This window comes from Lissotriton vulgaris, chromosome 1_2, assembly GCF_964263255.1.
Source record: "Lissotriton vulgaris chromosome 1_2, aLisVul1.2, whole genome shotgun sequence".
Taxonomy (NCBI): domain Eukaryota; kingdom Metazoa; phylum Chordata; class Amphibia; order Caudata; family Salamandridae; genus Lissotriton; species Lissotriton vulgaris.
In genome coordinates this window covers 194,746,906-194,774,252 of record NC_141686.1, presented here as the reverse complement: position 1 = coordinate 194,774,252, position 27,347 = coordinate 194,746,906, and the positions used below count along the sequence as shown (strand labels likewise).

The 27,347-nt window shown below is 48.9% G+C and overlaps 1 protein-coding gene across 1 annotated transcript in view; it reads left to right on the top strand.

The window, feature by feature from the left end:
• Positions 1 to 27,347, top strand: part of PNLDC1 (PARN like ribonuclease domain containing exonuclease 1) — a 338,277-nt gene that overhangs the window by 245,863 nt on the left and 65,067 nt on the right. The window lies entirely within an intron of this gene.

The window sequence follows — 27,347 nt, the reverse complement described above, 5'->3', positions numbered from 1 at the left end:
CCTTAGTCCCTTTTTGACTAACTTTTTTGAGATTTTTGTCTCTACTTCTCTTTTGAGTCTTTGACTCCTGGTGCCATGTAGGGATGCCTGGGTTTAAATCCTGAGGGGCCTGTGCCGTATGATGTCGGTGGCCGTCCCCCATGGTGTCTGTCTCTACTGTCTAGAGTGCAACCATGACTCCCTGTCATGTTTTGACTGTCTGGCCATGGCTCCGAAGGCTTTGCAGGAGCTGTCCTCGAAGCTGCTGTAGGCCCGGCAGTCGTCTCCGCGCCGTTCAAGGTGCAGGGGTCGATTGAGGGACCGACCGCCGGGCCATCATCGCTCCTCGGGGTCGAAGTCTTCACACTCGGAATCGGGTAAGAGACGTCATTAGAAGAAGTCGAAGAAGCATTTGCGCTCTTCGACGTCCCCCCTTCGGTCCCTGGGACACAGGAGAGGGGCTCGGTGGTACCTCCCCAGCGGCTCCGTTGGAGCCTGAGAGTCCTGCGGCCTACCCACCTTATCGGAGTCCGGCGGCGACTCCGGCCCAGGTGCAAGATTTTCTTGCTGCCATGGACTGCCTTTCAGGCCTCGGGCTCCGTCAGCGCGCCTTTTAGCCCGTGTTCCCCGCTGCCGGCGCCGCATGGTCTTCCGCCGGCAGTTGGGACCCTAATTGGGACATGGAGCCAGATCGCCGACCATTTATATTCCCCTGTCCCTCCCCTGCTGCCACAGTCTGTGCCACGGGCAGTGGAGGAGGGGGAGTGACTGGGAGGTGTCCGAGGACCCTCTTGCAAGGCAGTGCAAGTCGAAACAGGAGTGGGTGGAAGAGTCGGAGGATGCAGGTGGCCTTGACCACTCCTCTGAGCCTGATTTTCTTCCTCCTCTTGCTGTGGCCATGGAGGAGAGCGCAACATACACTGTGGTGCTCCGTAGACCAGCTGAGGCCCTTGACCCTGATCTGCTTATGGTAACTCTCAAAACTATCCTCACTGAAGTCCTTCAGCCGGCGGCAAGCTTTATGGAGCATCTGCTACCGTTCAGTGAGGCGTTAACTGATGTGTTGATGGGCACCTGGTCGAGACCCGCCTCTGGGGTCCCCATGGATAAGAACGTGGCCAGGCGCCATCGCCCGGCCCAGGTGCCCCTGCCTTTTTGACAAACCATCCAACTCCAGAGTGCCTGGTCATCCAAGCCTCCACCTCTAAAAGCACATTCCCTACCGCCCCACCGGATAAGGAATCTAAGAAGCTTCAACAGTTTGGCAAAAAACTGTTTTCCTCTGCTAGCTTTGCGCTGCGGTCGGTGAAAACCGCATGCCTCTTGAGCCGTTACTCTCACGCTGCGTGGGAAACGGTTGTACAGACGCTGCCTCAGTGTCCGGAGGAGGTTCGGGCAGTGTTTTCCAAATCTGCGGCTGAGGGGAAAGATGCGGCAAAATTTCCACCACTGTGGCCCTCCGTCGTCATGCCTGGTTACGGTCTATGGGGTTCTCAGGAGATGATCAAAGTTCCCTTATGGACATGCCTATTGATGGTACCCGCCTGTTTGGTGACAAGGCAGATGGTGCGCTGGAGCGTTTTAAGGACTCCCGGGCTATGGCCAATTCCTTGGGTCTTTCTACCACGCGCCCGGCCACGTCTACTCTGTTCCTTTTGTTGCCACGTTCGTTCAGCCAAAAGCCTACGCAGAACCTACCTCAGCGCGGACGTGGATCCCGCCGCTGCGGGACAAGGGGCCAGCGTGTGGGTCAGTCCACCTCCGCTCCCTCAGCATCCGCCTCAAAGCCTTCCTAGTCAGAGCTTTGGTGTGCACCCCACGGCTAAATGCGGCAGGATTCGTCATCAGCTCCCCCACTTACGTTGTGACTTCAGACAGGTAGGTGCTGCAAATCGTCCGAAGGGGTTACTCCCTCCCCTTTGTGTATGTCCCCCCCAGCCATGCCACCTCAGTTCCACGGCATGTCGGGGATCACTTTGCGCTTTTCCAACAGGAAGTCACAGCCCTCTTGGCCAAGGGGGCCATTGAACGCGTTCCTGGGCCACAAGTAGGGAAGAAGGAGAAAGGGGGCCTGCACCCCATATTGGACCTCAGGAACGTCACCCGCTACTTCCGGAAGGAGAAGTTCAAGATGTTGACTCTGGCACAGGTCTTGGTTGCCCTCGACCCTGAAGACTGGATGGTAGTGTTGGACTTACAGGACGCATATTTTCATATCCCCGTCCTGCCTGCCCACTGGCATTACCTGCGGTTCCTGGTAGAACAAGACCACTTTCAGTTTGCTGTGCTTCCCTTTGGCCTTACCAGTGCACCTCGGGTGTTCACGAAAATTTTGGCGGTGGTCTCAGCTCATCTGCGCAAATCAGGGGTTCCAGTCTACCCCTATCGCGACGACTGGCTGCTATAGGCGGGCTCGCCCCAGGCAGTCGTCTCCCACCTCCAGACTACTGCCGACCTCCTGCATTTGCTGGGGTTCTCCATCTACGTGCGGCAAATTGCACCTGAGTCCCTCTCAGAAGCTCCCCTTCATCGGAGCGGTTCTGGATTCAACGCAATTTCGGTTTATCCTTCTGAGCAGCGAGTCCGAGATATTCAGGCTATGATTCCGATCTTTCAGCCTCTATTCCTGGTTTCAGTCAGGATGACCCTCCGGCTCCTGGGCCTGATGGCCTCCTGCATCCTGTTAGTGCAACATGCCAGATGGCATATGCGGCCTCTGCAGTTGGACCTGAAGTTCCAGTGTGCACAGCATCAGGGCAACCTGTCCGTTCATGTCCAGATCTCGGAGGGCACTGCACGACAATTGCAGTGGTGGCTCACGAATCGCGATTGGGTCAATGGCAGATCCCTCTCCCTTCCCCAACCGAAGCACACAGTGGTGACGGTATACACCTGTTACAACGCAACTTTTACAACTACCTACCATTACAACGCAACTTTTACAACGCATACCATTACAACGCATTGCGCTGGGGGGCGCTCTAGGATAGGGAATAAGTTTAATTTACTATCCAACACCTTCCCTAGTGTCCACGGGGACTGGAGTTGGAATAGTAAATTATACTTACCACTATCCAGCACCTCTAAGCGCTATGCTTTGTAATGGTATGCGTTGTAATGGTCGCGTTGTAATGGTAGGTAGTTGTAATGGTATGCGTTGTAACGTCATACATCCAGTGGTGACGGATGCGTCCCTCCTGGGATGGGCCGGCCAGTACATGATGGATCAAAAATGACGTCTGAACTAGGACGTGGTGCAAGGTCGCTTTCTGCAGTGGGGAGGGCCTTGGTTAGATCTATTCGTCACAGAAGAGAACACACAATGTCATCAGTTCTGGGTGTTGTACTTTCCAAGACGGCAGTCGCTCGGCGTTTAGAGTGGAGATGCGGTCTGTTGTACGCCTTTCCGCCTATACCACTTCTGCCCAGAGTTCTGAAGAAGATTTGGCGCAACCGTGCCCAAGTCATCCTTGTGGCTCCGGATTGGGCACAAAGATACTGGTATCCCAAGCTACTCAGCATGGCTATCGATCTCCCGATCCAACTGCCTCTACGGGAGGATCTTCAGTCGCAGCAGCAGGGGACGGTCCTCCACCCGAACCTGTCCAGACTCCACCTCCATGCCTGTAGATTAAGTGGCGACAGTTGACCGCTTTTGATCTTCCTCCCGAAGTCTGTGCTATCATTCTGGCAGCCAGGCATCCCTCCACTAAGCAGGTTTACGCCTGCAGGTGGAACAAGTTTGTGGCATGGTGCACAGCAAAAGCTGTGTATCCCCTTTCTGCCCCTCTTTCCGAGGTCCTTCTGTTCCTTCTCTCTTTGGCCCAGCAGGGCTCTGCTCTGGGCACTATCAAACGTTTATCTTTCGGCCATCTCCACCTTTCTACAGCTCTGCGTTCCTGGCATGGAAAGTTGTGTACAGAACTGACGTTAGCACGCATGGGTGGCGCCTAAATAGTCTCTGTGATGTATCTCAGCGCATACGACGCCAGCGACGGACGCGTAGTCGCACGACGCCACCTTCCGACGCGCATGGGTACTGCTGACAAAAAACTTTCCGGATCCAGTCTGACGCCTGGGGATATTTTAAGGTAAGGTATCTATCACTAACTAATGTCTCTTACAGATATATCGTTACACAAGTAGTAACTTTTGCGTCATGGTAATAGCATTTATAAAAGGCAAAATGCTACCTTTAGGGGATGTTCCTGGTGCTACGTTTTAAAATGAGGTTGATGAATCCCACTTTTATTAGAGGAAATATGTTTTAAGCAACATCCTATAGCTGAGGCCCTTGGAATCGAGTAAGATTGAGTGGATTTTAAGATTGTGTGGAGATGGAGTGAACGTGCTTGGCAGCTTAAACACTAAAGACAGTTTCCCCTATTCTTGTTTGTAACATGGACAGTAATCTGGCAAGGAAATTTGAGGACTGTGTTATGCTAGGCTGATATTTTGTTTACCAAGAAATAGCCAGTTAAAGTATTCCAATTGTAGCAATGGTGCTGCCTGAAATACTAAGTTGCTAGGGTACCACGGTAGAAAGAAAAACATTTCTTGAACGTTTTTAAAAAGAATAAAGAAAGCATAATCTTTTTGGCAGATGAACACAGCAAAAGACAATTGTCTAATCAAACCCCAAGACTTGTGGCAAAAGTTTCTGGAGTGGGAGAAACTCCTAACTTTGCACTCTCCTAGCTATCAGAATAAGTTTGGTTTGTGTTTTATGCATCTAAGGGCAAGAACTTCTGCCTTGTCCAGGTTTAGTTTTTTTTCCAAAACCTTTAAGTCTTTCTTGTAAAAACAGTCAACATGTCATTCAGTGCAAATAAACTGTACAGTTAGCGTACTAATTCACCAGACCCCGCGTCCCCCAATTAATACGGATACAATTCACCAAGTCATTGAGCTAGACTATTTTTTATTGAACAAGTCCCTAATCTGTGTCCCCATCAGAGAACATCAGTAGCGCCCAATGAAAAAGTGAAACAATCTATTCAACTTGGTCTGAATCAGAGTCTGAGGCTCCATGTATGAAATTTGTCTAACCACTTTTTCCAGGCCGCCACTGCCTCTGAAGCCCTCTCATCCATGCAGGAAATGCGTTTGTGGTGCACCTCCGCAGTTCCCCACTCCAGGACATCTCGAATCCAAAGGTCTACACTCGGTACCCTGTACCCCCTCCAGCCCATGGCTACCCTTCGCCTCACCCAAAGCAATGCATATTGTAAGAATTTGTATGGTCCTACACGCTTCCTGGGTTTCTTTACTATGCCTGGCAAGCATGAGCCTGCAAGCCCTCTGGAGGCAGCTTCTTCACAATTGCAAATCAGATCTTTATGCAGAGCTCAAGCTTCTGGGAAATGGTTCCTTTCTGTATCACCTTTTCTTTTTTGGCCGCTGTGAACCCCGTAACCAGCTAATCATCCACATGGTGTGGTCGGATACGATCTTCATAAAAACAAAGAGCCGGATGCAGGTGAAGTTGTTCCTCCTCTGTAGAGGGGTGAAGTGGAGCGAAGAAGATCAGAAGGGTGATAGTTTGCTAGACATGAAAAGGAGTCCCTAAGAACTTGTCCGGATAGATGGGATTGCATTACTGATTGTGCCAACCTCAGAAGTAGTCTTTCAAACCTGACTCAGGCCTGCCACTGCATGGCCTGTGGAAACAGTTTACTGTCACCCCTAAGGTATGCCTTAGGTAGCCCAAAGGGCAGGTGTTGTTCAAATAAAAGGTATGTACCTTTTTTGTTTTACACGTCCTGTTAGTGACAACCACCCAAGTTTGTTTTCACTACTGTGAGGCCTGCTCCTCTCGTAGGTTAACATTGGAAGTTCCTTAAATATCTTTTTTTAAGTGTAATTTCTGACTGCAGAGGAGTAGTTGCTTTATGTTTTATATCATTGGATTGGTATTGACAAATCCTCTTTAGTGGTAAAAGTGGATCTGGTATTACTAATCTGCAACTTTTAAAAAGTGCTTCGCAAACAAATGTTGGACGGAATGCTGAACAAATCGAACACTTACCCCCAGTCAAGAGATATGTGTTAAATCCATCAATTGTTCTTTTTGCACTTTTAGAAGTGGATATTTTGATGCTGTTAGCCTTACAGCCTGTCTCCAATATACGTTTGGGGTGAGGTAACAGCTACCCTTTGTGTATTCCCTCTAGACAACCACAAGTACAGGACACTCAGCTGCATTTGCATTTGCATTTTTCTGTACACTGATGGGTCTTCCTGGGCAAGAGGGGAGGGTAGGAGCTGACACGTACACCTGAATAGGTAGTTGCCTGACCTCATACAGAACACTGATTTACTCCCCACAGATAAACTGGCCGCCAGAGCTGGGCTGAAAGGAGACTTGTGAACAACAAAGGCTTTGCTTTGAAGTCATCCCCACTTCAAGGACACATTTTTAAATAAATATTGGATCTATGAACCCCTCTCATTAGTTCACTTTGGGCTCCTTTAGAGACTCTGCCAAGAAGAGGGGCTGTGCTACAGAAGGGACTGCCACTTTGCTACCTTTTCTGCTGTGTTAGCCTGCTGCTTCTGACTTGGGCAGTGAAAAGTACTGGACCTGTTCTCTACAACTTTTTTCAACCCAGGTAACTCCAAAGGCTTATTGGCTTGCCCCCTGTTTAGGAAAATCTCTGGACAATCAAAGATTTTATTCGAACAAACAACTGCTGCTGCGCTCTGCTAATCCAGAGTCTGACTCTGACTCTGACTTGCCCAGTATCTTTTGGGCATCCACACGCATCAGCACGGTACACGGATCAAGAACTACCATATCTGCCTGTCGATTTGGCGAACCTGCAGCGCCAGAAAGCGGTCCAGCTTGACACGGAGCATTTTGCATACATCAAGAAAAGACGGGCGTCTGCCCTACGCAACTCCAATCACCGCATTATATCCAGTAAGGGGAGACTCTCCCCTGGCCAGTCCTTCCAGAATTTCTGATTTCTCCGTGGAGCCACCTGCCAAGACCCATCTCTTGAAGAGGGGCTATCTTTAAGACCAATACGAGAGACCACCAGGGCCTACTTCTGATTGAGCCACTACCTTGCGGTCATAGCCAAGACATTGGGGGCACTGTTCATGGCAACAACGGTATTCCACTAGTTAATGAGGGAATGTTTGACTAGATGGCTGCAACTCCACCACCACTCTGCTTGCCCTATGAAAAATGGCCTAGGTCAGTAAGCTTGCCTAGAAGGCATGAAAGAAGCCTTTCATGGAGCCAACGGTTTTCAAGGTTTTGACATTGCCACCAGAGCCATGAACATTGCCCTGTCCATTCAAAGGCTGTCATGGTTAAAGTCCTCTGACTTGAAGCCTGTGGACCGGGAGTAACTGATTAACCTCCCTACAAAGGGGGAAGAACTACACTGCAGAGGAGCTGAAATACAAGTTAGGCATGGTCAATACCGAATTGCTGAGTGCTGTTTGACAGTACTGGTGAAACTTCCATCTCTTTTCCTACTGACGAAGCATTTCCAGTTTTATCTGATGCCACAACTGTACCATTTTCATTTTGAAGTAGGCAAATGAAGAGAATACTCATTCGGTGAAAGAGCAAGGAATTCTTAATGCCTCATTTGAGGCTAAGAACTGGCCCATCAAGACTCCTACATTCATGTGCCTGCCCAGATGGAAGACAAGCAAGTATCTTCGGTTCACGTGGGTAACCACCAGTTCAAAGCCAAATTCTATTCTACAATAATACCAGTCCACAATAATACACACGGATACAGCTCCAACGAGCTATTGAGGGGAATATTAGAACATAGTATATTAATACTTTTAAATTTTCTATCTAATAGAGAGAACTAGCCGCAGATTCCTTCACGTAGAATTATCCCCAGGCGTGAGACTGGATCCCGAAAACCTTTTGCCACAGCATCCCTGCATGCCAGGGGAACAGCACCACGTAACTCTGCCCTGACGTCCTCTGTGTCCGTGACGTCAGCGAGGATACAGAAGTCCTACTCTGGCGTGTCTACGTCAGTTTTTTCATTTTCCGCGTGCAACACGGATCTGGCTGAGCTCTGGCCTTTTTTCAGGCCTTCTATCCCTTTTTCGCATTTGGAACAGTGTCCGAATGCCTTCGGGCTTCTAGTCGTATCCCTCTTGTGCTTGTCCCATGTCGGCGACAGACCCTGACCCAATTTGTGAGTGGTGCCTGGGTGGGCACCACGACTTGGAGAGCTGCGACGCCTGCCAGCACCTTAAGCCTAAGTCGTGGCTGGAGCACCGGCTGAAGTTGCTGTTGGCGCGCTCATCCAGGTCTGTGTCCTCTCAGCGTCCGTCTCCCGCCTCGGAAGCAAGGAACTGCCGGTTTCATCTGCGACATTGTCTTTCACCGTGGCCACTTGGGCGCAGCTCACCAGCTGGTAGGTCCTTCAGTTTGTTTCCGAGGCCTTGTCCTCCTTCCACGGCGGGTGCCGTCTCCCCCCGGGACGTGCGGTCCCACCTGTTGCCTCCCTACCCACCGTTTCCCGGTGCGGAGGCGACTAGGGCCCAAATGACAGCCTACGCTGCATCTCTGCAGGCTTCTGTGGCCATTTTTCTACCTTCTGAGATGTCCGCGGACACCTTGCCTCGCCCAGGGACTTCCGCGGAGTCGCCTGTGGCTCCTGCGCCGAAGGTTTCGGCTACAGGTCGTAGGAGAGTGGCGCTGTCTGGGTGTGGTCCTTCGGGGTGCCCCTCTTCTGCGCCTAGCATCCCTGTCTTGCCGCAAATCCCTATGGGGCTCCCTGTGGTTTTGCAGGTGATTGCCAGGACTCCATGCTTGTGCCTGAGTCACCGTCGGCCCTCTGAGCAGGCAGCTGCCTCACCAGAGGCCGAGCTGGCACTGTTTCAATACCAGGGGCATTCCTCCCCGGGTCCAGTGGAGTCACGGGTAGAGGCGAGGTCTTGGGGTGCTTTCCCGAGTCACCCTCGATCCTTGGCGAGGGCGGCTTCCCTGTCTGGGGCCGAGCTGGCGCCACAAGTGGCCACTCCGGCGCCGCCTGACGCCGATCAGGCGCCTTTGGCAGCCTCTGAGCCGCGCCTGAGCGGGTTCTGGATTCATCTCCTGAAGTCCCTTCGTCTCCAGAGGTCTGTCATCTGTCGAAATGTACCTCCCCAGAGACAGGACGCCGTATAGTTGCCTTTTCGCCTGTGTCTTCTAGGGCAGGCTTTGGGTCGGCCCCGCGGCCACAATCCTCAAACCCTTCTTTCCCAGTCATGTGGCTGACTTCTCCACCTGCATTTTCTCCTTCCCCTGAGACCCCTCTGGTCCCTCATTCCTCAGTGGATCTTCCTCTATGTCGGGGCTGGCTGCTTCCCCCTGGAATTGGGAAAGGGTGACTCAGTCTGCAACCGTCACCCAGGGAGGAATTGCTTTCACCTCCGCTGCGCCCTACTGAGGCCAGTGTTGCTTTTCTTCAGGCTATTTCCGACGGCTGCTGATATTCTGAGGATGCGTGAACTTGTCACTCCATTTCCTACAGACAACCTCTTGTAGATTCTTCATCCGGGTTCTGGTGGACGGGAGTTGTTCCTTCCTTTTGAGGCGTCACTCCATGATCATCTTATGGAGGCTTGGGGGCGCCCTGCCACGGGCAATCTAGTGCCTCAGGCGCTATTACACCGCCATCGACCTGCTCGGCATGACCCGGTCTGTCTTTCTTTCCACCCTTCTACTCAAAGCACTCTACTTCATGCTCCCTTTTCATGTTTGCCTGTGGTGTTGTTCCCTCCATCTCGGGAGGCCCAGTGGTTAGATTCATTATTATTATTATTACGTCATTTATAAAGCGCCTGAATCACCCCAAATGGGGTATCTCCGCTCTTAAGACAGCTGTGAGGGCGGACAACCAAGTTAAAAGAGTAGTGTTTTGAGCTTTTTCCTGAATTCCAGGTAGTTGGGGGTTAGACGGATCTCAGTGGGTAGCGGATTCCAAAGTTTGGGGGCGAGATATGAAAAGGACTTTCCACCCAATCTAACATATCTTATCCGTGGGACCTTGAGCAGGCCCTTTCCTTCAGAGCAGAGAGAGCGGGGAGGGATATATTTCACCAGCCTGTCTGCGATATACATCGGCCCCATCTGGCTTATGCCTTTTGAAAACAAAACCACATATTTTGAAGTGTATTCTTTTCCGGATTGGCAAACAGTGGAGTTTTCGCAGCAGAGGGAGAGAGGGGGGTATGATAGGTGGCTCCGGTTACCAGGCGGACTGCAGTATTCTGTACCACCTGCAGGCCTTGTAGAGCTGACTCCTTAGCGGCAATCAGCAAGGCATTGCTAAAGTCCAACCGACTGAGTACCAGGGCATGGACCAGATTTTTGCGTGTGGAAGCTGGCAGTAAGTGAAAAACTTTCCGAAGAAGGCTTAAAGCAAAGAAGCACGTTTTTTTTGTTGCCTCTATATTTGCGTCCATATTAAAGTCATTGTCCATCAACACCCCTAAGTTTTTGACAACTGTCTTTGGCTGAGGAAAAGGACCCAGATCATCAGGCCACTAACTGGGGGACCAGCTGATGATGGCGTCCTTGAAGAGTATAACTTTCGTCTTCCCTGCATTGAGCTGTAAAACATTACTGCTCATCCAGGAAGTTATAGCTCTCATCCCTTCTTGAAACAACCTTTGGATATTTGGTGTGTCTTTCTTATACGAGAGGATAAGTTGAGTATCCTCTACGTATGAGATTGGGATAAACCCAATCTTCCTGAGAAGGGCCGCAAGGGGGGCAATGTATACATTGAATAAAGAGGGACTGAGGCATGATGCCTGTGGTACTCCCTTGGTGACTTGAGTGGTCTTGGAAGAAAAAGGTTCCAGTTTGACCGTTTGAGTCCTGCTTCTTCCAGCTGACTGGCTATGAGGTTTTTTCGTGCAGCTCTAAGATTTTTAGGATGTGGCCACCAATACGTGTTGGAATGTTGTTTCTTTTTGTGAACCCAAGAGCAGACATTTCCTTCCTAAACAAAGTTGCGTTCGGGTCATCCACATTTTCACTGTGAAGATTAAAATCGCCTAGTAGTAGGAAATTCTTGGTGGGAATCACATAAGGGGAGATCAGGTCCTGTAGAAGAGAGATTGAGTTAGCAAGGGAGCCAGGGGGGCGATAAACAAGGGCACCTTTCCAGCTTAATTGTGAGTGTAGGTCAATTCTAAATATGAGCATTTCTAGAGTATCACTATAATGTTGGTTTAGTAATGTGGCTATAATTGGATCTTTGTAGATGATTGCGACCCCACCGCCCATTTTGTAAGGCCTGTCTAGTTTTAGAATGCGGAATCCTTCAGGGGGACGTAATGTCTTTGCTTCTTCCAGTGCTGCCTTGAGAGCGCTTAACACTTTGTGAGTGTTGACCAGGGCTACTTCTAGCCTGTGGGGTTCGGTGGAGTCACTTCTTTCTTGTGTCTCTCATGAGGGTGCCCGTGCTAATCTGCGGGCCCATGTGTTGAATGGTAAAGTGTTGACCGCGTTTATTCTTCGTGCGACTTTAAATGTTGTTGATGCTGTTGGCCGAGCTATGGCCACTTCTGTGGCTCTTTGTCGCCGTGCTTGGCTACGCGATGCTGTTTTTCCCAAACATATTAGGGAGCGTCTGGTTGACTTCCCTTTTCACGGGGTCCTGCTGTTTTAATACTCTTGCAAACTCGGCCATCCAGCGTCTTCTTGTGGGGCTTTGTCCTCCTCCTCCTCCTCCTCGGTAGGTGGTTTGTTGATCCTCTGGGTCTTAGTGGGAGGTGTTATCCCACTGCTCCTGGAATCTGGAGTGGGATGCATTTTACACTTTCTGTGAGAGATACTGTGCACTCCGGGCCCTGAGTTGGCCTCCCTCTTTAGTTGGGGTTCAGCCCCCGTTGGCTAGAGTGTTCTTTTTGGCTGCTTACTAAGCCTTCTGTGGTTTTTGCCGCAGGTTTTCTAATTTGTTCTCTGATGTGGGATTTCTTCCCTAGGAGTGGTTCCCATACTTCTTGGGCCATGTCTTACCCTACGTGGGGTTTTGTAGCTATTGGATAACCTGTCTTATGCTGGGAAGGGTAGACTTCCCCTTGTGGGTTCCTTGCCATTCCTGGTGTTGCGATATGCCGCTGGTGCGTTTCTTGGACGGCTGCGGCGTGGGGCAGTGTTCTGCCTCTGTTTTGCTGTTGGCCTGATCCTCTGTCTGGCGGTATTTTGCCTCTGTTTTGCTGTTGGCCTGTTTCTCTGTCTGGTATCCAGAAGGGTTATTTTCTGTGTTGACGACTTCGTTCGTCCTATTTGTTCTCCTCTTGTTGCCCAGCTGGTTGCTGGTTAACACCCGACGGCGTACGCCGGTTGCTCTGTTCTATGGCCAAGGGCCTTGGAATGAGGTCTGGCGCACCTGCTTCTGGCGTTTTTCGGGAGCTTATGAGATTATATTTTTCTCTTTCACCCGCCTTACTACTGAGGCGCTGTTCTGTATGGCCTGTTGACATCCAGTTGTGAGGAGTTTGCCGCCCTCTTCACTGGGTGTGTTCCCGGTGGAGGGCTCTTGCCTTCGTTTCGGCTCTTCTCCTTGGAATATATGGGTTGCTATTCTCTCTTGGCCTCTTTTTGCGTTGTCTGTACCTGGGGCTTCCGGTGTAGGTTCCTGATACATTGACAGCTGTTCTATTTTCCTATTGCCTGTCCCTGGGGCTTCCCTTGGAGGTCTCTGGTACATTGGCTAATGGTTTCTTTTCGTGATGCCTGTACCTGGGGCTTCTGGTGGAGGTACCTGGTACATTGACTGCTGACCTCCTCTCCCTTAGTTTTGCCTGTCCCGGGGGCTTCCGCTGGAGGTCCCTGGCGCATCGGCTGTTGGCCTCTTTTTGTATTGCCTGTGCCCGAGGCTTCCGATGGAGGTACCTGGCACAATGGCTACTAGACTCCTCTCGTCTTGCCTGTACCTGAGGCTTCTGGTGGAGGTCCATGGTACAACGACTGGTGGTTTCTTTTCGGATGGCCCTTCCTTCTCCTGCGTGGTGATGGTGGGGCCCGCTTGTCGTGGTGACACACTTCCTGTGGAGCAGTGTTCTTCACAACACTGCGGTTCTAGTCTGCTTGGGGGGAGACAGGGTTTTTTCCCCTGTCCCTGTGGCTCATCCCCTATTAGGGAGGACTGGGTTATTTTCCTGTCCTGGTGATTTTTTTATCCCCTGTCGGGGCCTGGATTCGTCTGGGCTGGGGAGGTCCTCTCTCAGACCCTCCTTCCCCTTGGGTATGGCTAGGGTATCTATTCTACTTGAAGGAATCTGCAGCTAGTAGTCTATCAGATGTACGAGTTACTTACCTTCGGTAACGATGTATCTGGTAGAGACAATTCTAGCTGCAGATTCCATCACAGGCCGCCCTGTTCTTCGAGGGCCCTCTGGGTCTTCTGCATTCGCCTGCCTCCGGGTGGTAGGCTTTTGCAGGTGTCTTTCTTGCCACCTCCTTCGGGGGATGCTCGGCTTGTTGTTGCTGTTGTTGTTCCATTTTGGACTCTGTAGACACTTCTGCGCCCCTGCACTGGTCTCCAGTGTGGGGTTTCGCTAGTGTTTCTTCTTCTTCTTCTTCTTTGTTGATGGCAATTCTGCATTTGGCAGTCTTTAGGGTCAAGGTGACTTGGTCGGTCTCGACTTAGGTGTTCAGGAGCCTTTCACCCTGCTGGTGTTGTCTGAGGTTGACTGACCATTGCTCTGCGTTCTGACCTTGGTGTCCCTTTATGTTCTGGGCAGTGGCTGCAGCCTTCTTTGTCTGATTCATTTTCACATGCTTCCGCCCCGGCGTGGCTTTTGTATTTGTTTGCAGGATTGCTTTCTAGTAGCGGTGCCCTCTTCTTTCATTCCAGATCTTGGTGCCTTAGTCCCTGGCTCTATTCTGGATGGTTCTGTTCCTTCACCATTGTTTTTTTCCCTTCTGTTTAGCGTGGCTTTTTCGCACACTTTTCCAGTATTCTCACGGTTTTTGTTAGTGATGGCTCCGCGTTGTGGTGCAGTAACTTTCTCCGAAGAATTCTGACGTAGGCGCGCTGGGGTGGGACTTATGTTTCCTCGCTGACGTCACGGACGCGGAGGACGTCAGGGTGGAGTCACGTGGTGCCGTTCCCCCGGAGCACAGGGATGCTGTGGCAAAAAGTTTTTCAGATCCAGTCTCATGCCTGGGGATAATTCTACGAGAAGGAATCTGCGGCTAGAATCGTCTCTACCAGATACATTGTTACCGAAGGTAAGTAACTCGTACTTTTTATCCATGCCTCTTTGAGCTGCCACTCCAGGGCTCTTCCTCCTCTTCCTACCGCAGATTAGATCTGTGATTAGAAAGTGTTTTGGGCTCCTCCGAGCACTGAAAAAGTTCCTATTTATTTTGTCTTTTCCCGCCAGAAAAACTCTTATTCAGACTCATTATTTCTCAGTTAGACTACTTCAATGCTCTATATCTAATACTGTCTGATTATGTCATCCACAAACTTCAGGTGGTCCAGAATACTGTGGCACGACTTTTACTTAATCTTCCTCGGAGAACCATGGTCTCTAAGCACCTTCACACTGCATTGGCTGCCTGTTAAGAAACAAATCCTTTTCAAGACAGTGGAGCAGACTGTTTGTGGTCTACATCTGATTGGCCCAAGTCACTTGTCTAGCAGAATCTAGTTCTACTGCCCTGCTAGGAACCTCTGGTCCTTAAACAGGGCCTCAGCAAAGTCCCTAGATTGTCTTGGGCTAGGATTGTGGGTGTTCTTTCTCCTTCTTTGGGCCTTCTGAGTGGAATAAACTTACCCTGAATCTTCGGCAGGAGAGCTTTGAATATACTTTCAAAAATAAGTTAAAAACATGGCTTTCCACCCAGTAGTAACTGAACTGCTGACTAGCTAGCACCTGGACACTTAGGAGCATCTATGTGCTTCACAAATCTCACTCATCATCCTCATTCTTTAACTATCAAGGAACCTAAAGATCCTCACACATTCCAAAGGCAAACCAATAAGGAAGGCAGGTGGAGAGATATTTGGAACATACAATTATGAAAATGGGACCAAAATGGATGAAGAGATCTAGGAAATATTACTATACATGTTTGCCAATTTATAAAGTATTAATTTAGAAATTGAGCACTGAGAACAAACCTAATACATCTCCCCTCTTCAAGAATAGAATGCCGTTGTGAGTCTCAAAGCCATCCTTTTAGTTCTTCACCAATATCCTGGCCAAGTAGGCGTCCTTTCTGCATCACCTGTAGATTCATTGCTATCTATTTGCAGATGACTTTCTCATTCGAGCTTTGTCTTGGAAGAAGTTTATTGTAGCCTCCACTCTGGAGACCATCTATAAATTTGGTTCTCCGTGAACTATCTAAAACCCTCTTCAGTACAATGCTGAAGGTTTCAATTTGTACAGGCAATTTAGGACTGCACCTGGCAATAGCATTCTCTCCTGAGAGGACGGTAGCCATAGTGGACAGACTGACCATTCCTCTCTATTAGTCACATAAATGGGAGATTTTTCAAAGAAGTCTTCAACTCCATCTTTGAGTTTTGGGTTCCACCTTCCATATATGCCTTTGTGACTCACCAAAATAACTGATGTAAGAGATTATGTCTTGGATGGACAGGAAACCTAGTAACTTCTGAAACTATTTCACAAAGAACTGGACATGGCCATTTTATATATGCCCTTTTCCTGAATTCTCTTATTCCAAGGGTTATCCAGAGTATCAGGGAACACTGTAGAATGAGCTGTTGACTTCACATTGTTCTTGAGATATCTGCTGCCCCCGATTTATGTCCCTATAAAGAGATTCCATCTGCCTTCCCAGAGGAAACATCTTCTGTTCATTGAAGAAGGGACTATTCCAGTCCTACTTTTCATAACTCACCTTGAGAGCATGATCCCTGTGAGGCCGACCTTTTGAAATCTAACTCTGAACAGAAAACTTGGGAGTTTCTTATGGCTGCCATTAAAATTCTATCAGTAGGAGAGTTCAGACTCTGCAAGTAGATATTTGACCAGGAACATGAACATGTTGGGTACACAATGTAGTGTTCTTTTTTCATCACCGATCTGAGACATGAGTGCTATTTCGGGAAGAGTTACCGTGCATCCATTACAAACTTCTAGACAGGCTTGAAGAGACCTTATCCAAGGCCAATGAGGCCATCAAATGATATCTGACTGGCCATATGCATGTGTTCTTTTCATTATGACATTGTGGCACCTCCATGCACTTTAATATGGCACTTGCCAGACTAGTGCACCAGACCTTCTAGCCAATGGCATCATGCAAATTGACTTTCCTTTCATGGACATCCACTTTTCTAGTGGCCATATCATCACCCATACTCGTATGCATGCCTCATAGCTGTTCTCAACATTTCAAAAGAACAGGTCGGTTGAACCTACTGTTCTTTAATTCTGAGTGTTTGTTTCACCTGAACAAAAAACTTGGTCTCCTGACTTTTGTTCCACATCTCTCTGCCTCCTTGGCTTAGGTAACTATCCAGCAGCTGGACATTAAGGGTGCACTGCACTTTTATCTCGCTTGGAAGCCACCAAGATCATCTGCGGTGTGCCCCAAGGATCATCACTCAGCCCTGCCCTTTTCAATGTCTACATGGCTCCACTCCCCAACATCGTCTGCTCACACAACCTTAACATCCTCTCCTATGCGGACGACACCCAGCTGATCCTTTCACTCACCAAGGACCTCGCCACCTCCAAAACGAACCTGCATGAATGACTGAAGGCTGTCGCCGACTGGATGGAGAACAATGGCCTGAAACTGAACTCAGACAAGACAGAGGTCCTCATCCTTGGCTCCTCCCCCTCTGCCTGGGACGACTCCTGGTGGCAGGCCGCGCTGGGAGCTGCACCAACGCCCACCAACCACGCACACAACCTGGGATTCATCCTGGACTCATCACTCTCAATGACCCAACAAGTCAACGCTGTCTCCTCCTCCTGCTTCAACACCCTCCGCATGCTTCACAAGATCTACAGAGGGATCCCCACTGGAACCAGAAAGACCGTCACCCATGCCGTAATCAGCAGCAGACTGGACTACGGCAACGCCATCTACTCTAAAACGGCGGCCAAACTCCGGAAAAGAATGCAACTTATACAGTATGCATCCGCACGCCTCGTCCTCTGCATCCCCCGCCACTCCCACATCACTGCCCACCTGAAGGACCTACACTGGCTCCTGGTCAACAAGAGGATCACCTTCAAGCTCCTCACCCATGCTCACAAAGCACTCCACAATACCGGACTAGCATACCTCAGCAACCGTCTCATCCTCTACACCCCAAATCGCCAGCTTCGCTCCGCCGAGCTCAACACAAAAAGTAGTCAGGCTTAACTTAGACGCAAGGGGTAAAGTAGTTATGAAGAACACACAGCAATAAAGTGAAAACACAAACGCACGAAAAAATCCAAAACCAACATAGGCAAATAGAGCAAATTTAAATAAATGATTTCACGCCAAAAAAACGAAAATGAAATCAGTTGGGCTGAAGTTATGAATTGTTAAATTTTAAAAGATCAAAGCGCCAAATACAGACATCTAGTCGCGCGAGACGGGGACAAAGTAAAAAATGAAGGCCGACCACAATGGAGCACAGTTTGGATACTAAAATTGGATTAGGCCCAGTCATCGCTTACCCTCGGACCTAGAAGTATTCTTGAGGAAAACTGTCTGTGACGTAAAGTTCAGTGCAGCAAGGCTGCAGAAGGTGTCTGAGGCAGGAGTTTCATTGTCGGCTGCCCTTGGGTCAAAGCCATAGTGAAGATTTCTACATTCTGACTTAGTTGCTGAAATGGAAGTCAAAAGGGCTGTAGCAGAAGGACCGCCGAAACGTACTTGCTGCTGCATAGAAGAATGTAGAGGTAGAAGCCACAAAGTCAATCCAACCCGGAAATGCATCCCAGGAGAGCAAGTTGGTCCCTTGCTCGCACTCCAGCTGCATTGAGAATGACTGTTGGGAGAGGGAGTTGAGGAGAAAGGTGCCCAGGGTGTAATACCAAATACGGGTGGTCAGACTGCCTCCAGGTTTGTAACCTCTGCTTGTCGCCAGAGCATGAGGAGTCCACTAGTTCTGCTTAGAAGGTATTTAAAAAGTAAAAAGACACTAAGATACCAGCAAGATCACTGCTGGGCTCATCATAGCATGCAGCGTGAAGACACCACCAACATACTAGACATCTCTAACATTAAGAGCGCCATTAGGAATTTCAGCAGTCATGAAGTACAAAGCATTGGTGTTTTGACTATGAGGAAGAGACCATAATCCTACAGCCAATCGGATCGCTCTGGACAAAAACTATGCCTAGAGGCTCTACCCAAGATCAACCTTCCAGAGATCAACCTCTCAAGTAGTCTCAGTAAGAGGCAGAGTACTGTTCCTGTGGGTTTGGCTATCAAACCACAAGACGAGCCCCAAAAGACACCAACCTTTGGGTTTGACTCGTGGCTTTGAGACCTCTCGACTCCAAGAGACCTTTTGGCCCCTGCAATGCCTTTGAGCAAGGGATACAAGTCTTGGCACAAATCAATGCCAGGTCAGCCAGAGCCTTTAGCAAGCCACCCTCGCAGTTGACCCTCTCCCCTATCTTCCACCCCCCCCCCCCCCGCCCCCCACCCCTGGCCCCCACCAAGCCAGCTCCGAAGAAAGATCTTTATGTGAAGTTTACAGTTGAGAAAACCTTCTTTACCGTTACACCTCCCAGAGTTACCTGATGTCAGGTGATATTCTGGCTCAACCACAAATTTGGGAGAACCGTCCCATACTGCACACACTAGCCCACGCCCGGGGGAGAAAGAGTACAGGAGGAACAAGCATTCGCAATGCAATAGGTCTCGCAATTGCGACTTTTTGAGCTATTGGCATTGTAAATGGCAATTCCTCTGATACTATTAAACGGCATTGTCATTTACAATACCAATAGTTCAAAGATTTGCAAAAGCAATACCTGTTGTACTGCAGAGCTCAGTGTCCATGAAGCAGGCACCGCGCTCACTATTAAAGTGTAAAAAACAAAACATTAAACTTCCTGTTAGAGATAACGCTACCCTGTAATCTCTGTGCATGTTAAAACTGTTAAATTTAACCACTTCCATGCGTTGGACGTCACGGTGGGCGTGCGCCCGATCTACGCACGTGTCCAATTCCTCCGCGGTGAAGCGGCGAAGGTTATTGTTGCATTTTAATGAAGGACTGTGTATATTCTGTAGCACCCGTACTGGGGTTAAAAAAGGTGTAAAACTCAAACTTTCAAGGTTCTATTTAACCTTTAGTAGGGCTGTGCTGCATAAACGAACAAGACCCTAAGATGTGTCAACCAGGCAATCTCTCCGCTGACTAAGATGCCTTCCTTTAAAGGCTGCGCGATCGTCATTGTTAAGTCTAGTAGCGTGGTTCTTAAGAGGAAACGAGATGCTATCAAATAAATGCATCGTTATGAAAACGTCACCATTAGCATGGGAGAAAAGTCCTACTTTGTCTGTATACGGATGGCAAAGACGAAAGACTACTGAAACATCGCGCACACTTCATTAAACTTCCTAGCGGCAGAGAATGGACATCAAAGCGCATCGGATCCCGCCCCCAGTGCTGCTGACAGCTGTCTTCTCTTTAAGAGGCCCCCGAGTCTAGGGAGACGGGGAGGCTTGGGAGCTGTTCCATCCCTCATGAGTCAAACGCTTCCTTTGCTCACATCAACAGATAATGAAGATTCCCCGTAGATGTCGGGCTGAAGTCACTCAGGTGACGTCACAGGATACTGCAACTGAGCGCAGCAATTTTAGCTGACAATCCCAGGTTACAGAGATGGGGCAACTTTGCCACAACGCTTGCACCAGAGGACCAGTGCAATAAGCTAAAGCGAGGTGCCATGATAGAACAAAAATCTGTTTCTTGACTTTTAGAGCAATTTCTTGCCTTTTTAAGCAATCGCTGCACTGCGCTTTAGCGTAAGATGTTTAAAGCGAAGGCCTGGGTGCGCGATTCTAACAAAAGTTAAAAGATAGAAAAAACAAACCTGATGCCATAAATACCAATAGAAAGGCGGGGCCACCATTACACCAGCTGAGGCGGCCACGCTTGTTACATTAAAAAAACAAGGAACAAAGGTGCGCAGCGGAAGTAAAACAAGTATGGCGCTGACGCAGGGAAATGCATAAAGAACAAAAGTAGTCCCCAAACGCAGACGTAAACATGTGGAGTTTAATAATTTAGTAGTTGGTTGGTGCTGCACGGAGAAAAACTGAAATGAGAGGGAGGGAGAAAGAGAGCAGGTTACCCATTGGAAAGCAAGCATTTTTAAAGGACACTAACCGAGACCAATAAAAGCAATCAGCTAAGAACGGGTGGAGTTCAACTCCTAAACCATACACAATAGGTCGCTAAGCGACAGCGCAAGCGCTGTACGCTCTACCTAAAAAGGAACTGCTCTCGTAGGAATTATAATTTTATTTGATCCCCTAGAAATGTAGGGACTAGCACGAGTCCACTAATTCAGTTCCATTCTCTCATACCAATACTCCACCACTAGCACATAGACCACTATCAGCTCTTTCCTAACATACTCTGATAAGGGGACTCCTTATGACATGCCTGGCCGGTGTTCAGAGTCTCCACCACTTGGGGATAGGGATGACTTGTGGAATGGCTCTAATGTTGATCTCAGGATGACACAGAGTTAGAGCTCTACCAGGTAAAACCTTGTCCTCCAGATGGTAATATTGTTTACCAAGCTGTTCTCGAGAGGGCAGCTAGCCATCATAAGGGGCACACTTCACGTTTTTGAAGATGTTGGCATTCTGGTGACCACACTCCCAACACAGATCAAGCAGTTCAGTAATTACCAATGCCTAAGAGCGTGAGAAAATGTAGTACTGAAATTGTGAAGACCCATTAAGGTAAGGGTTGTCAATCCTTGGGTAGAAAAACGTAAACCTACCCCAGATTACAATACCTACATCACTACTATTGTACCACCAGATTATTTGGTCGCACACACAGCCAAATAAATAATTTGTTTAAGGCAACTGGAGATGCCACTCCTCAAGAAGGCAAAAGATAGATGTGGCGGTAAAGGGGGAGGGCAGGAGGAGCAGTCACCCCGTGGAGAATTGCTAACTCAGACTGCTCTCACGTTACATCAGATGCCACTCCGAAGAGGTAGAGCAGTTATTAAAATATCTGATAGAGACTATTAGCTGCAGATTCCTTAACGTAGAAATATCACCAGACGTGAGACTGGACCCGGAAATTTTTCCTTTTCCCCAGCATCTCTGCGCGCCGTGGGGCAATACCATGTGACTCTGCCCTGACGTCGTCCACGGGCGTGACGTCAACGAGGTCACATAAGCCCCACCCCGGCATGCCGACATCAGTTTTTTCCTTTTTTCCGCGTGCAATGCGGATCTGGTTTGTGCTCTGGGCCTGTTTAAGCCTTTCCCTTCGCTATTGCGTGTGTTTTGTGGGAACAGTGTGCGGATGCCTTCGGGCTTTAAAACGTGTTCGTCTTGTGGGCGCCTGATGTTGGCAACAGACCCTCGCCTCATTTGCATGTGGTGTTTGGGGGAAGATCACGGCTCCCCTAATTGCGATGCGTGCCAACGGTTCAAGCCGAAGTCGCGGTGGATGCGCCGAATGAAACCTCTCTCGGCTCGCATGTCCAGGTCTGCTTCGCCACCTCAATCAGCTTCTGTGGAAGGTTTTCGAAGCAGCAGTCATTGTTGTCCTCAACCCTCTCCTGTGCCGCAAGAGCGTCGCTCCCCTGTCGGCAGTTTGTCCCAGAGGGCTGGTTTCTGTCCTGTTGGGGGCATGGGCTCTCCGCGGGTGATGCGGCCCAGCTTATCGTCCCCCTATTCACCGTTTACCGGTGAGGGGGGCATCGAGAGCCCAGATGGAGACATATGCGGCGGCTTAGCAGGCCTTTCTGGCTTCCCCTCCTCCTCCTTCCCCCTCCTGGGACGTCAGCGGATCCCTTGCGCTTGTCGGGGCCTTCTGTGGCGTCGCCGGCGGCTCCGGCGCCGACTGGTTCCGATGCAGGCTTGGAGGATGTGGTGCCGTTGGGGTGCGGCCCTTCGGTGGTCCCTCCTTCAGACCACGGTGCCCCAGCTTCGCCTCAAACTCCTGCGGGAGTCTCTGTGGTGTCGCGAGAGGTCACCGGGGCTCGGGACTCATCCCTGAGCCCCTCTCGGCCCTCTGACAAGGTGATCCTGTCTAAGGTCGAGGTGACACCGCTACGGCGCCGGCAGCTGCTTGTCCTGGCGGCGCCACATGGGTCGGCGAACCCCCCTCGTCCCATCATTGGTCGAGGCTGGTAGGTCCTCCCCGGGGCCCTCTCGTCCCTCCACGCAGGCGGCCGCCTCGTCGGAAGTTAGGTCAGCCTTGGCGGCGCCACAGGGGTCGGCGGGCCCCTCTTGTACCCTCATGGGTCGAGGCTGGCGGGGTGCGTCTGGGCCCTTCTTTGCTTTCCTGCTCTCTGTCTTGGGGGCTATGATGGATTTCTGTTCCTCCCTCTTTCAGGCGCACCCTGCCTGGTCTTCCTGGGTGCCTCCGGGCTACTCTTTCTGCTTCCGCCTGCTTTATTGCTGTCGGCACTGTTCTGTCTGGTTTATTGAGCTGTGGTAGGATCAGCTGCCCTCTTTGTGGGTTGTATTCCCAGTGAGAGGGACTTGCCTTCTTTCTGCCTCGTTTCCTTGGTGTTTCTATGTGGATCTTATTCATCTTCCTTGCCTTGGCCTTGGATGGAGGTTTTGTTGCCTGATATGGGCGTGGGGTGCTTCGGCCTCCTCTTGCCTTGCCCCTTTTTCCTCTGCTGAGTGTGAACAGACTTCCTCTTCCTTTCTTCCTTTCTTCTTCCCGCATCCCCCTTGGGATCAATGGTTCTCTGACTGTAGGGGTTCCCCTTGCTTCGGGGGACAGGGCTCTGTTATGTCCAGGCTGGTGGGGTCCTCTTGCAGACCCTCCTTCCCCTAGATATGGCTAGGGTATCTATTCTACGTTAAGGAATCTGCGGCTAGTAGTCTCTATCAGATGTGCAAGTTACTTACCTTCGGTAACGATGTATCTGGTAGAGACGATTCTAGACGAAAATTCCTTCATGGCCCGCCCTTCCTCCCCGTTCTGCGAGGGCCCTTAGCTTGCTCTTCCGCACTCGCCTGCCTCTGGGTGCTTTGTCTTCTGCGAGTCTCCTCTTTCACTCCTCCCTAGCGGGATTCTTGTTTGGTGGGTTTGTATCCATTCCTTCCTTTCTGGTACTTGACTGGTAGGTTCATGGATGCTCCTGCATCCCTACACGCTGATGTTTCCAGTGTGGGGCCTACTCATATTTCCCCTTTTTCCTGGTTTGGAGTTTCTGACTCATGTGCAGTCCTCTGAGTTGGGGTCTCTTGACTGGGCCTCAGCCTTGGCTCCTTTCATGGGACGCGACTCTCCTTGGTGGTATTGTCTTGAGGTAAATTGTTGTTACTCTTCTGTCCTTCACTGTTAATGGACTGTGGTTGCAGACTTCCTTCTTCTGCTGCACAGTTTTTCATATGCTTTTTTTCTGTCTCCAGGGAGAATGTTGTATTTGCTTGCAGCGTTACTTGCTTTGGCTCTGCTCTGCTCTTCCCTTCTATGACTTTCGGTGCCACCGTGCCTGGCACTTTCGCCGGACGGGCTGTTCCCCTCCATTCACTTGTTTCCTTTCTGTTTATCTGCTGTTTCGAACACGGTTCCCATATTCTCACAGTTTTTGTTTGTGATGGCTCCGTGTTGTGGCACGGAGTAGTTCTCCGAAGAAAACTGATGTTGGCACGCCGTGGTGGGGGCGTATGTGACCTCGCTGAGGTCACGCCCACAGACGCAGAGATGCCGGGGAAAAGAAAAAATTTCCGGATCCAGTCTCACGCCTGGGGATAATTCTACGTTAAGGAATCTGCGGCTAGAATAGTCTCTACCAGATACATCGTTACCGAAGGTAAGTAACTTGTACAACACATAATGTATCGCAAAAGGGACTGAGAACTCATGGCAGAGGAGCAGACCATCTTCAAAGCCAATATTTGATGCGTCCTGGATGCCACCGGTACTGCCTCCATGGAAGTGAATACTAGCATTCTACTCTATCGTCATGCAGGGCTGAGCGTGTCTGGGTTCAAGTCTGAAGTTCAACAACAGCTGTTAAATGTTCAATTTTATGGGTACCATCTATTTAGAGCACAAGTAAAACCTGCTTTTCTCAAACAACAAATAGGAAAGGGCATCAAAGCTGCTACCGCACTCCAAAGCCAGGGATTGCACTGACAGCAGCCATTTGAAGAGAGGCCCACTTCCAGAGCTTATCAAAGAGGTGGGTCTCATGGAAAAGTGTGAGGCATTGGAAGAGGTAGCTCCAGAACCTCGACTACCAAACAGTGACTCACCCTCCATTCCCTCCAAACACACAACAACTATAGTGGGAAGAATACTGTTATTTCTTCCTCAGTAAGAGCAAATAACCTTAGGTGGCTGCTCTCAGTAGTGCAGCAGGATACTGAATAGAATTCCACACCACAACTCCAAACATACTGCCTTGTTGATGCGCAGTGAGACAAAAACACATATGACTATTGCAATAGGAAATATGAGTGCCACTTATCAAGGGCACCATCGAACCTCTGCCCTGTCACCAGTGTAGATAAATGTGTACTTCTGTAATTCCTTATTCAGAAAAAGTAGGGTAACCTATCCTCAAGATCAAGCCATTGAACTGATGCCTCCTGTCTCAGCACTTCACAATGATCATTCTGCAAGAGCTCATTCTGCTGCTGTACACAGGAGATTGCATGATGACCCTTGACCTCAAGTACGCCTTCTTCCACACCCCCATACATGCAGCACATCCCCTGGGCTTTGTGGCAAGTGGATATCACTGTCAAAGTATGCCGGTCTGGGTCTCAGCAGTTATCCTGCTCCATCAAGCCAGTTGTATCTGACTTTTGGCTGAAAAAGAGCAACAACCAACAGTAATGCCTAACGCACTCAGGCAGCATTGTCTCTGTCTCGGTTGCACAAGCTAAGGTTCCTTGTCCACGCAAAACTTGCATTTTAACCTCTGCAAACACAACGTTTTCTAGGAGCGGTGTTAATTAGTGTCCGTGAAAGCCTACCCAAAAGAGGGTGATTGCTTTTTTAAGGCTGCTGCCTTATTTTGGGCACCAGCTGCCCTTAGTGTAACGATGGCAATGAAAGTATTACAGTTGATTGTTTGCTATAAAGCGGTTGTACCTCATGCAAGAATAAATGCGCACCCATTACAATTCAAATAGTGGAATGAAAAGAGCGTGTTACTAACTAAGCAGGCCATTTCTGGAGCATCAACCAACAACATGAGAGGAATGCAAATACTCAGCATCATTCTTGCAGATCGAGTGTGTTCAAGATGTGCAAAGGACACAGAATGTGCAATTCTTTATGCAAATTCCTTATACTCTGTGGTTTATTCATAGTTTCCATAAGTGATTCTCTTCCTATTCTTCTATTGATTTTGCTCTTGTTAATCACACTAAAATAAAAAGCATATCTGACATCTAACATGTTTCGCTTCCTTAATGCTTGGGGCTTTTTCAAGGCTGAAAAACAAAATTCTGATGAATTCAATATAGACAGCAATATTTTACTAGATAGTGAGGTATAGTCCCACTGGTGTTTCACTGCACATGTGACTAATGTTGAAAACTTAAGATGCTAGTATTTCCACCTTATTCTCACTAGCTTCGGGCACACGTATTTTGTCAAATTTCCTTGGTAGAGTAACGAAAATAGGGCATGCTTAATGTATATCGTATATTGAAATCTAAACAAAGATGTTGTTGAGTGTTGAATTTGACTTTTTCTTGATTCTAAATAACTAACAGAAGGGATTTAGTTAGACATTACATCTGGAAGGTGACCATTACCCCAAACACTTTGGTTATGGGTTGGGGAGCACACCTCAACCACATGAATGTATGCAAGAATAACAGGTTTGGTATATCACCTACCTGAAACCGAGAGCATTTGAGTTGACACTTGGGTAATTGCATACCACCATTTGGGGGAAAGCAGTCCTAGTAAAGAGGAACCCTCTGGCTGGCAAGTATTCTATCCAAATCCAAAGGTCGAAAAATGGCAAACCTTCACCTCTAGGTACCCACATCCACAGTCGGTGAAATAATCTCGGATCTTTACTTAAGCTTTTGCTCCACTGACTCAGATCTCATATGCAGTGATGAAGGTCATGCAAACATCCATGACCCTCATTCTGGTTACAACAACTTGGGATAGACAGCCATGGTATTCAATTTTACTAGAAATGTCAATCCATCCACACAAAAACCTACTGATCAGTCCAGACTTCCTGACTCTACATCAGCTGAAACATCCAACCCACAGAGGAGTTAAATTAGGGATTTAGCACTCGTGTTCTTTGAGTTAGGGTACCTTAAACTCCCAGAGGGTTATATGCAATCCCAGCAAGAGAGCTTGCTAATCTGCAAAGTGGACACGTTTGTTTATACTGCTTATGAAAACCAATAGAACCATTCAAGCCATTGTTACTGGTTTTCACTTGTTAACTATTGCACCATCAAAACCTGGGATTAGCCCTTATCCATTTATTAGTCTCGAGTAGCAGTTTACATGCGAAACATGGAGCTCTTTTCTCTATTAACCTTTACCTGTTGTCAAGGACTTCAGTGGGGACCTTAACAGGGTAATTATTCCAATAAATCCACTAGCCCTGCCTGTAACTTGAATATGGTGTTTGAAAAACTTTTAGGACCTCCGTTTGTTCCCCGGTACACTAGCCAAATGAAGTTTCTGACATGGGCGGTTGCCTTCCTTGTTGCAGTGACTTCACTACTTACAAGGGACCTTGTTACCTATTGTTGCAGTGACTTCACTAAGAGTCAGTGAGTTGCAAGCAGTGGAGGAACCTTTTATTTAGGTACATAAGTATAGAGTTGTCTTATAAACAGATTCCAAATGCCTTCCAAAGGTATTTTTCCCTTTCTGATTAAAGCAGTTGATTGAGTTGCTCATTATCTTCCCACGCCCAGGGATAGTGGCTGTAAGGGCATTACACACGCTTGATGTCAAAAGAGCCCTTAAATACTACTTCAAGAGAACAAAATGAATCCGTAAAACAAAGCAACCCTTTGCTTCACTTGCAAAACCGTACCTGTGTAAACCCCTTTTCCAATAGTGGCATTGCCAGATGGATTGTTGTGTATACAGACATGCCCCACTACTAGAAATAAGGAAGCTGCTTTGACCTTTGGCACCTTCCGACAACCGACACCTGTAAAGCGCTACATGGTCAGACCGCATGCGTTCACCAATCTCTACAGGACCGTCAAGAGGCTTTGG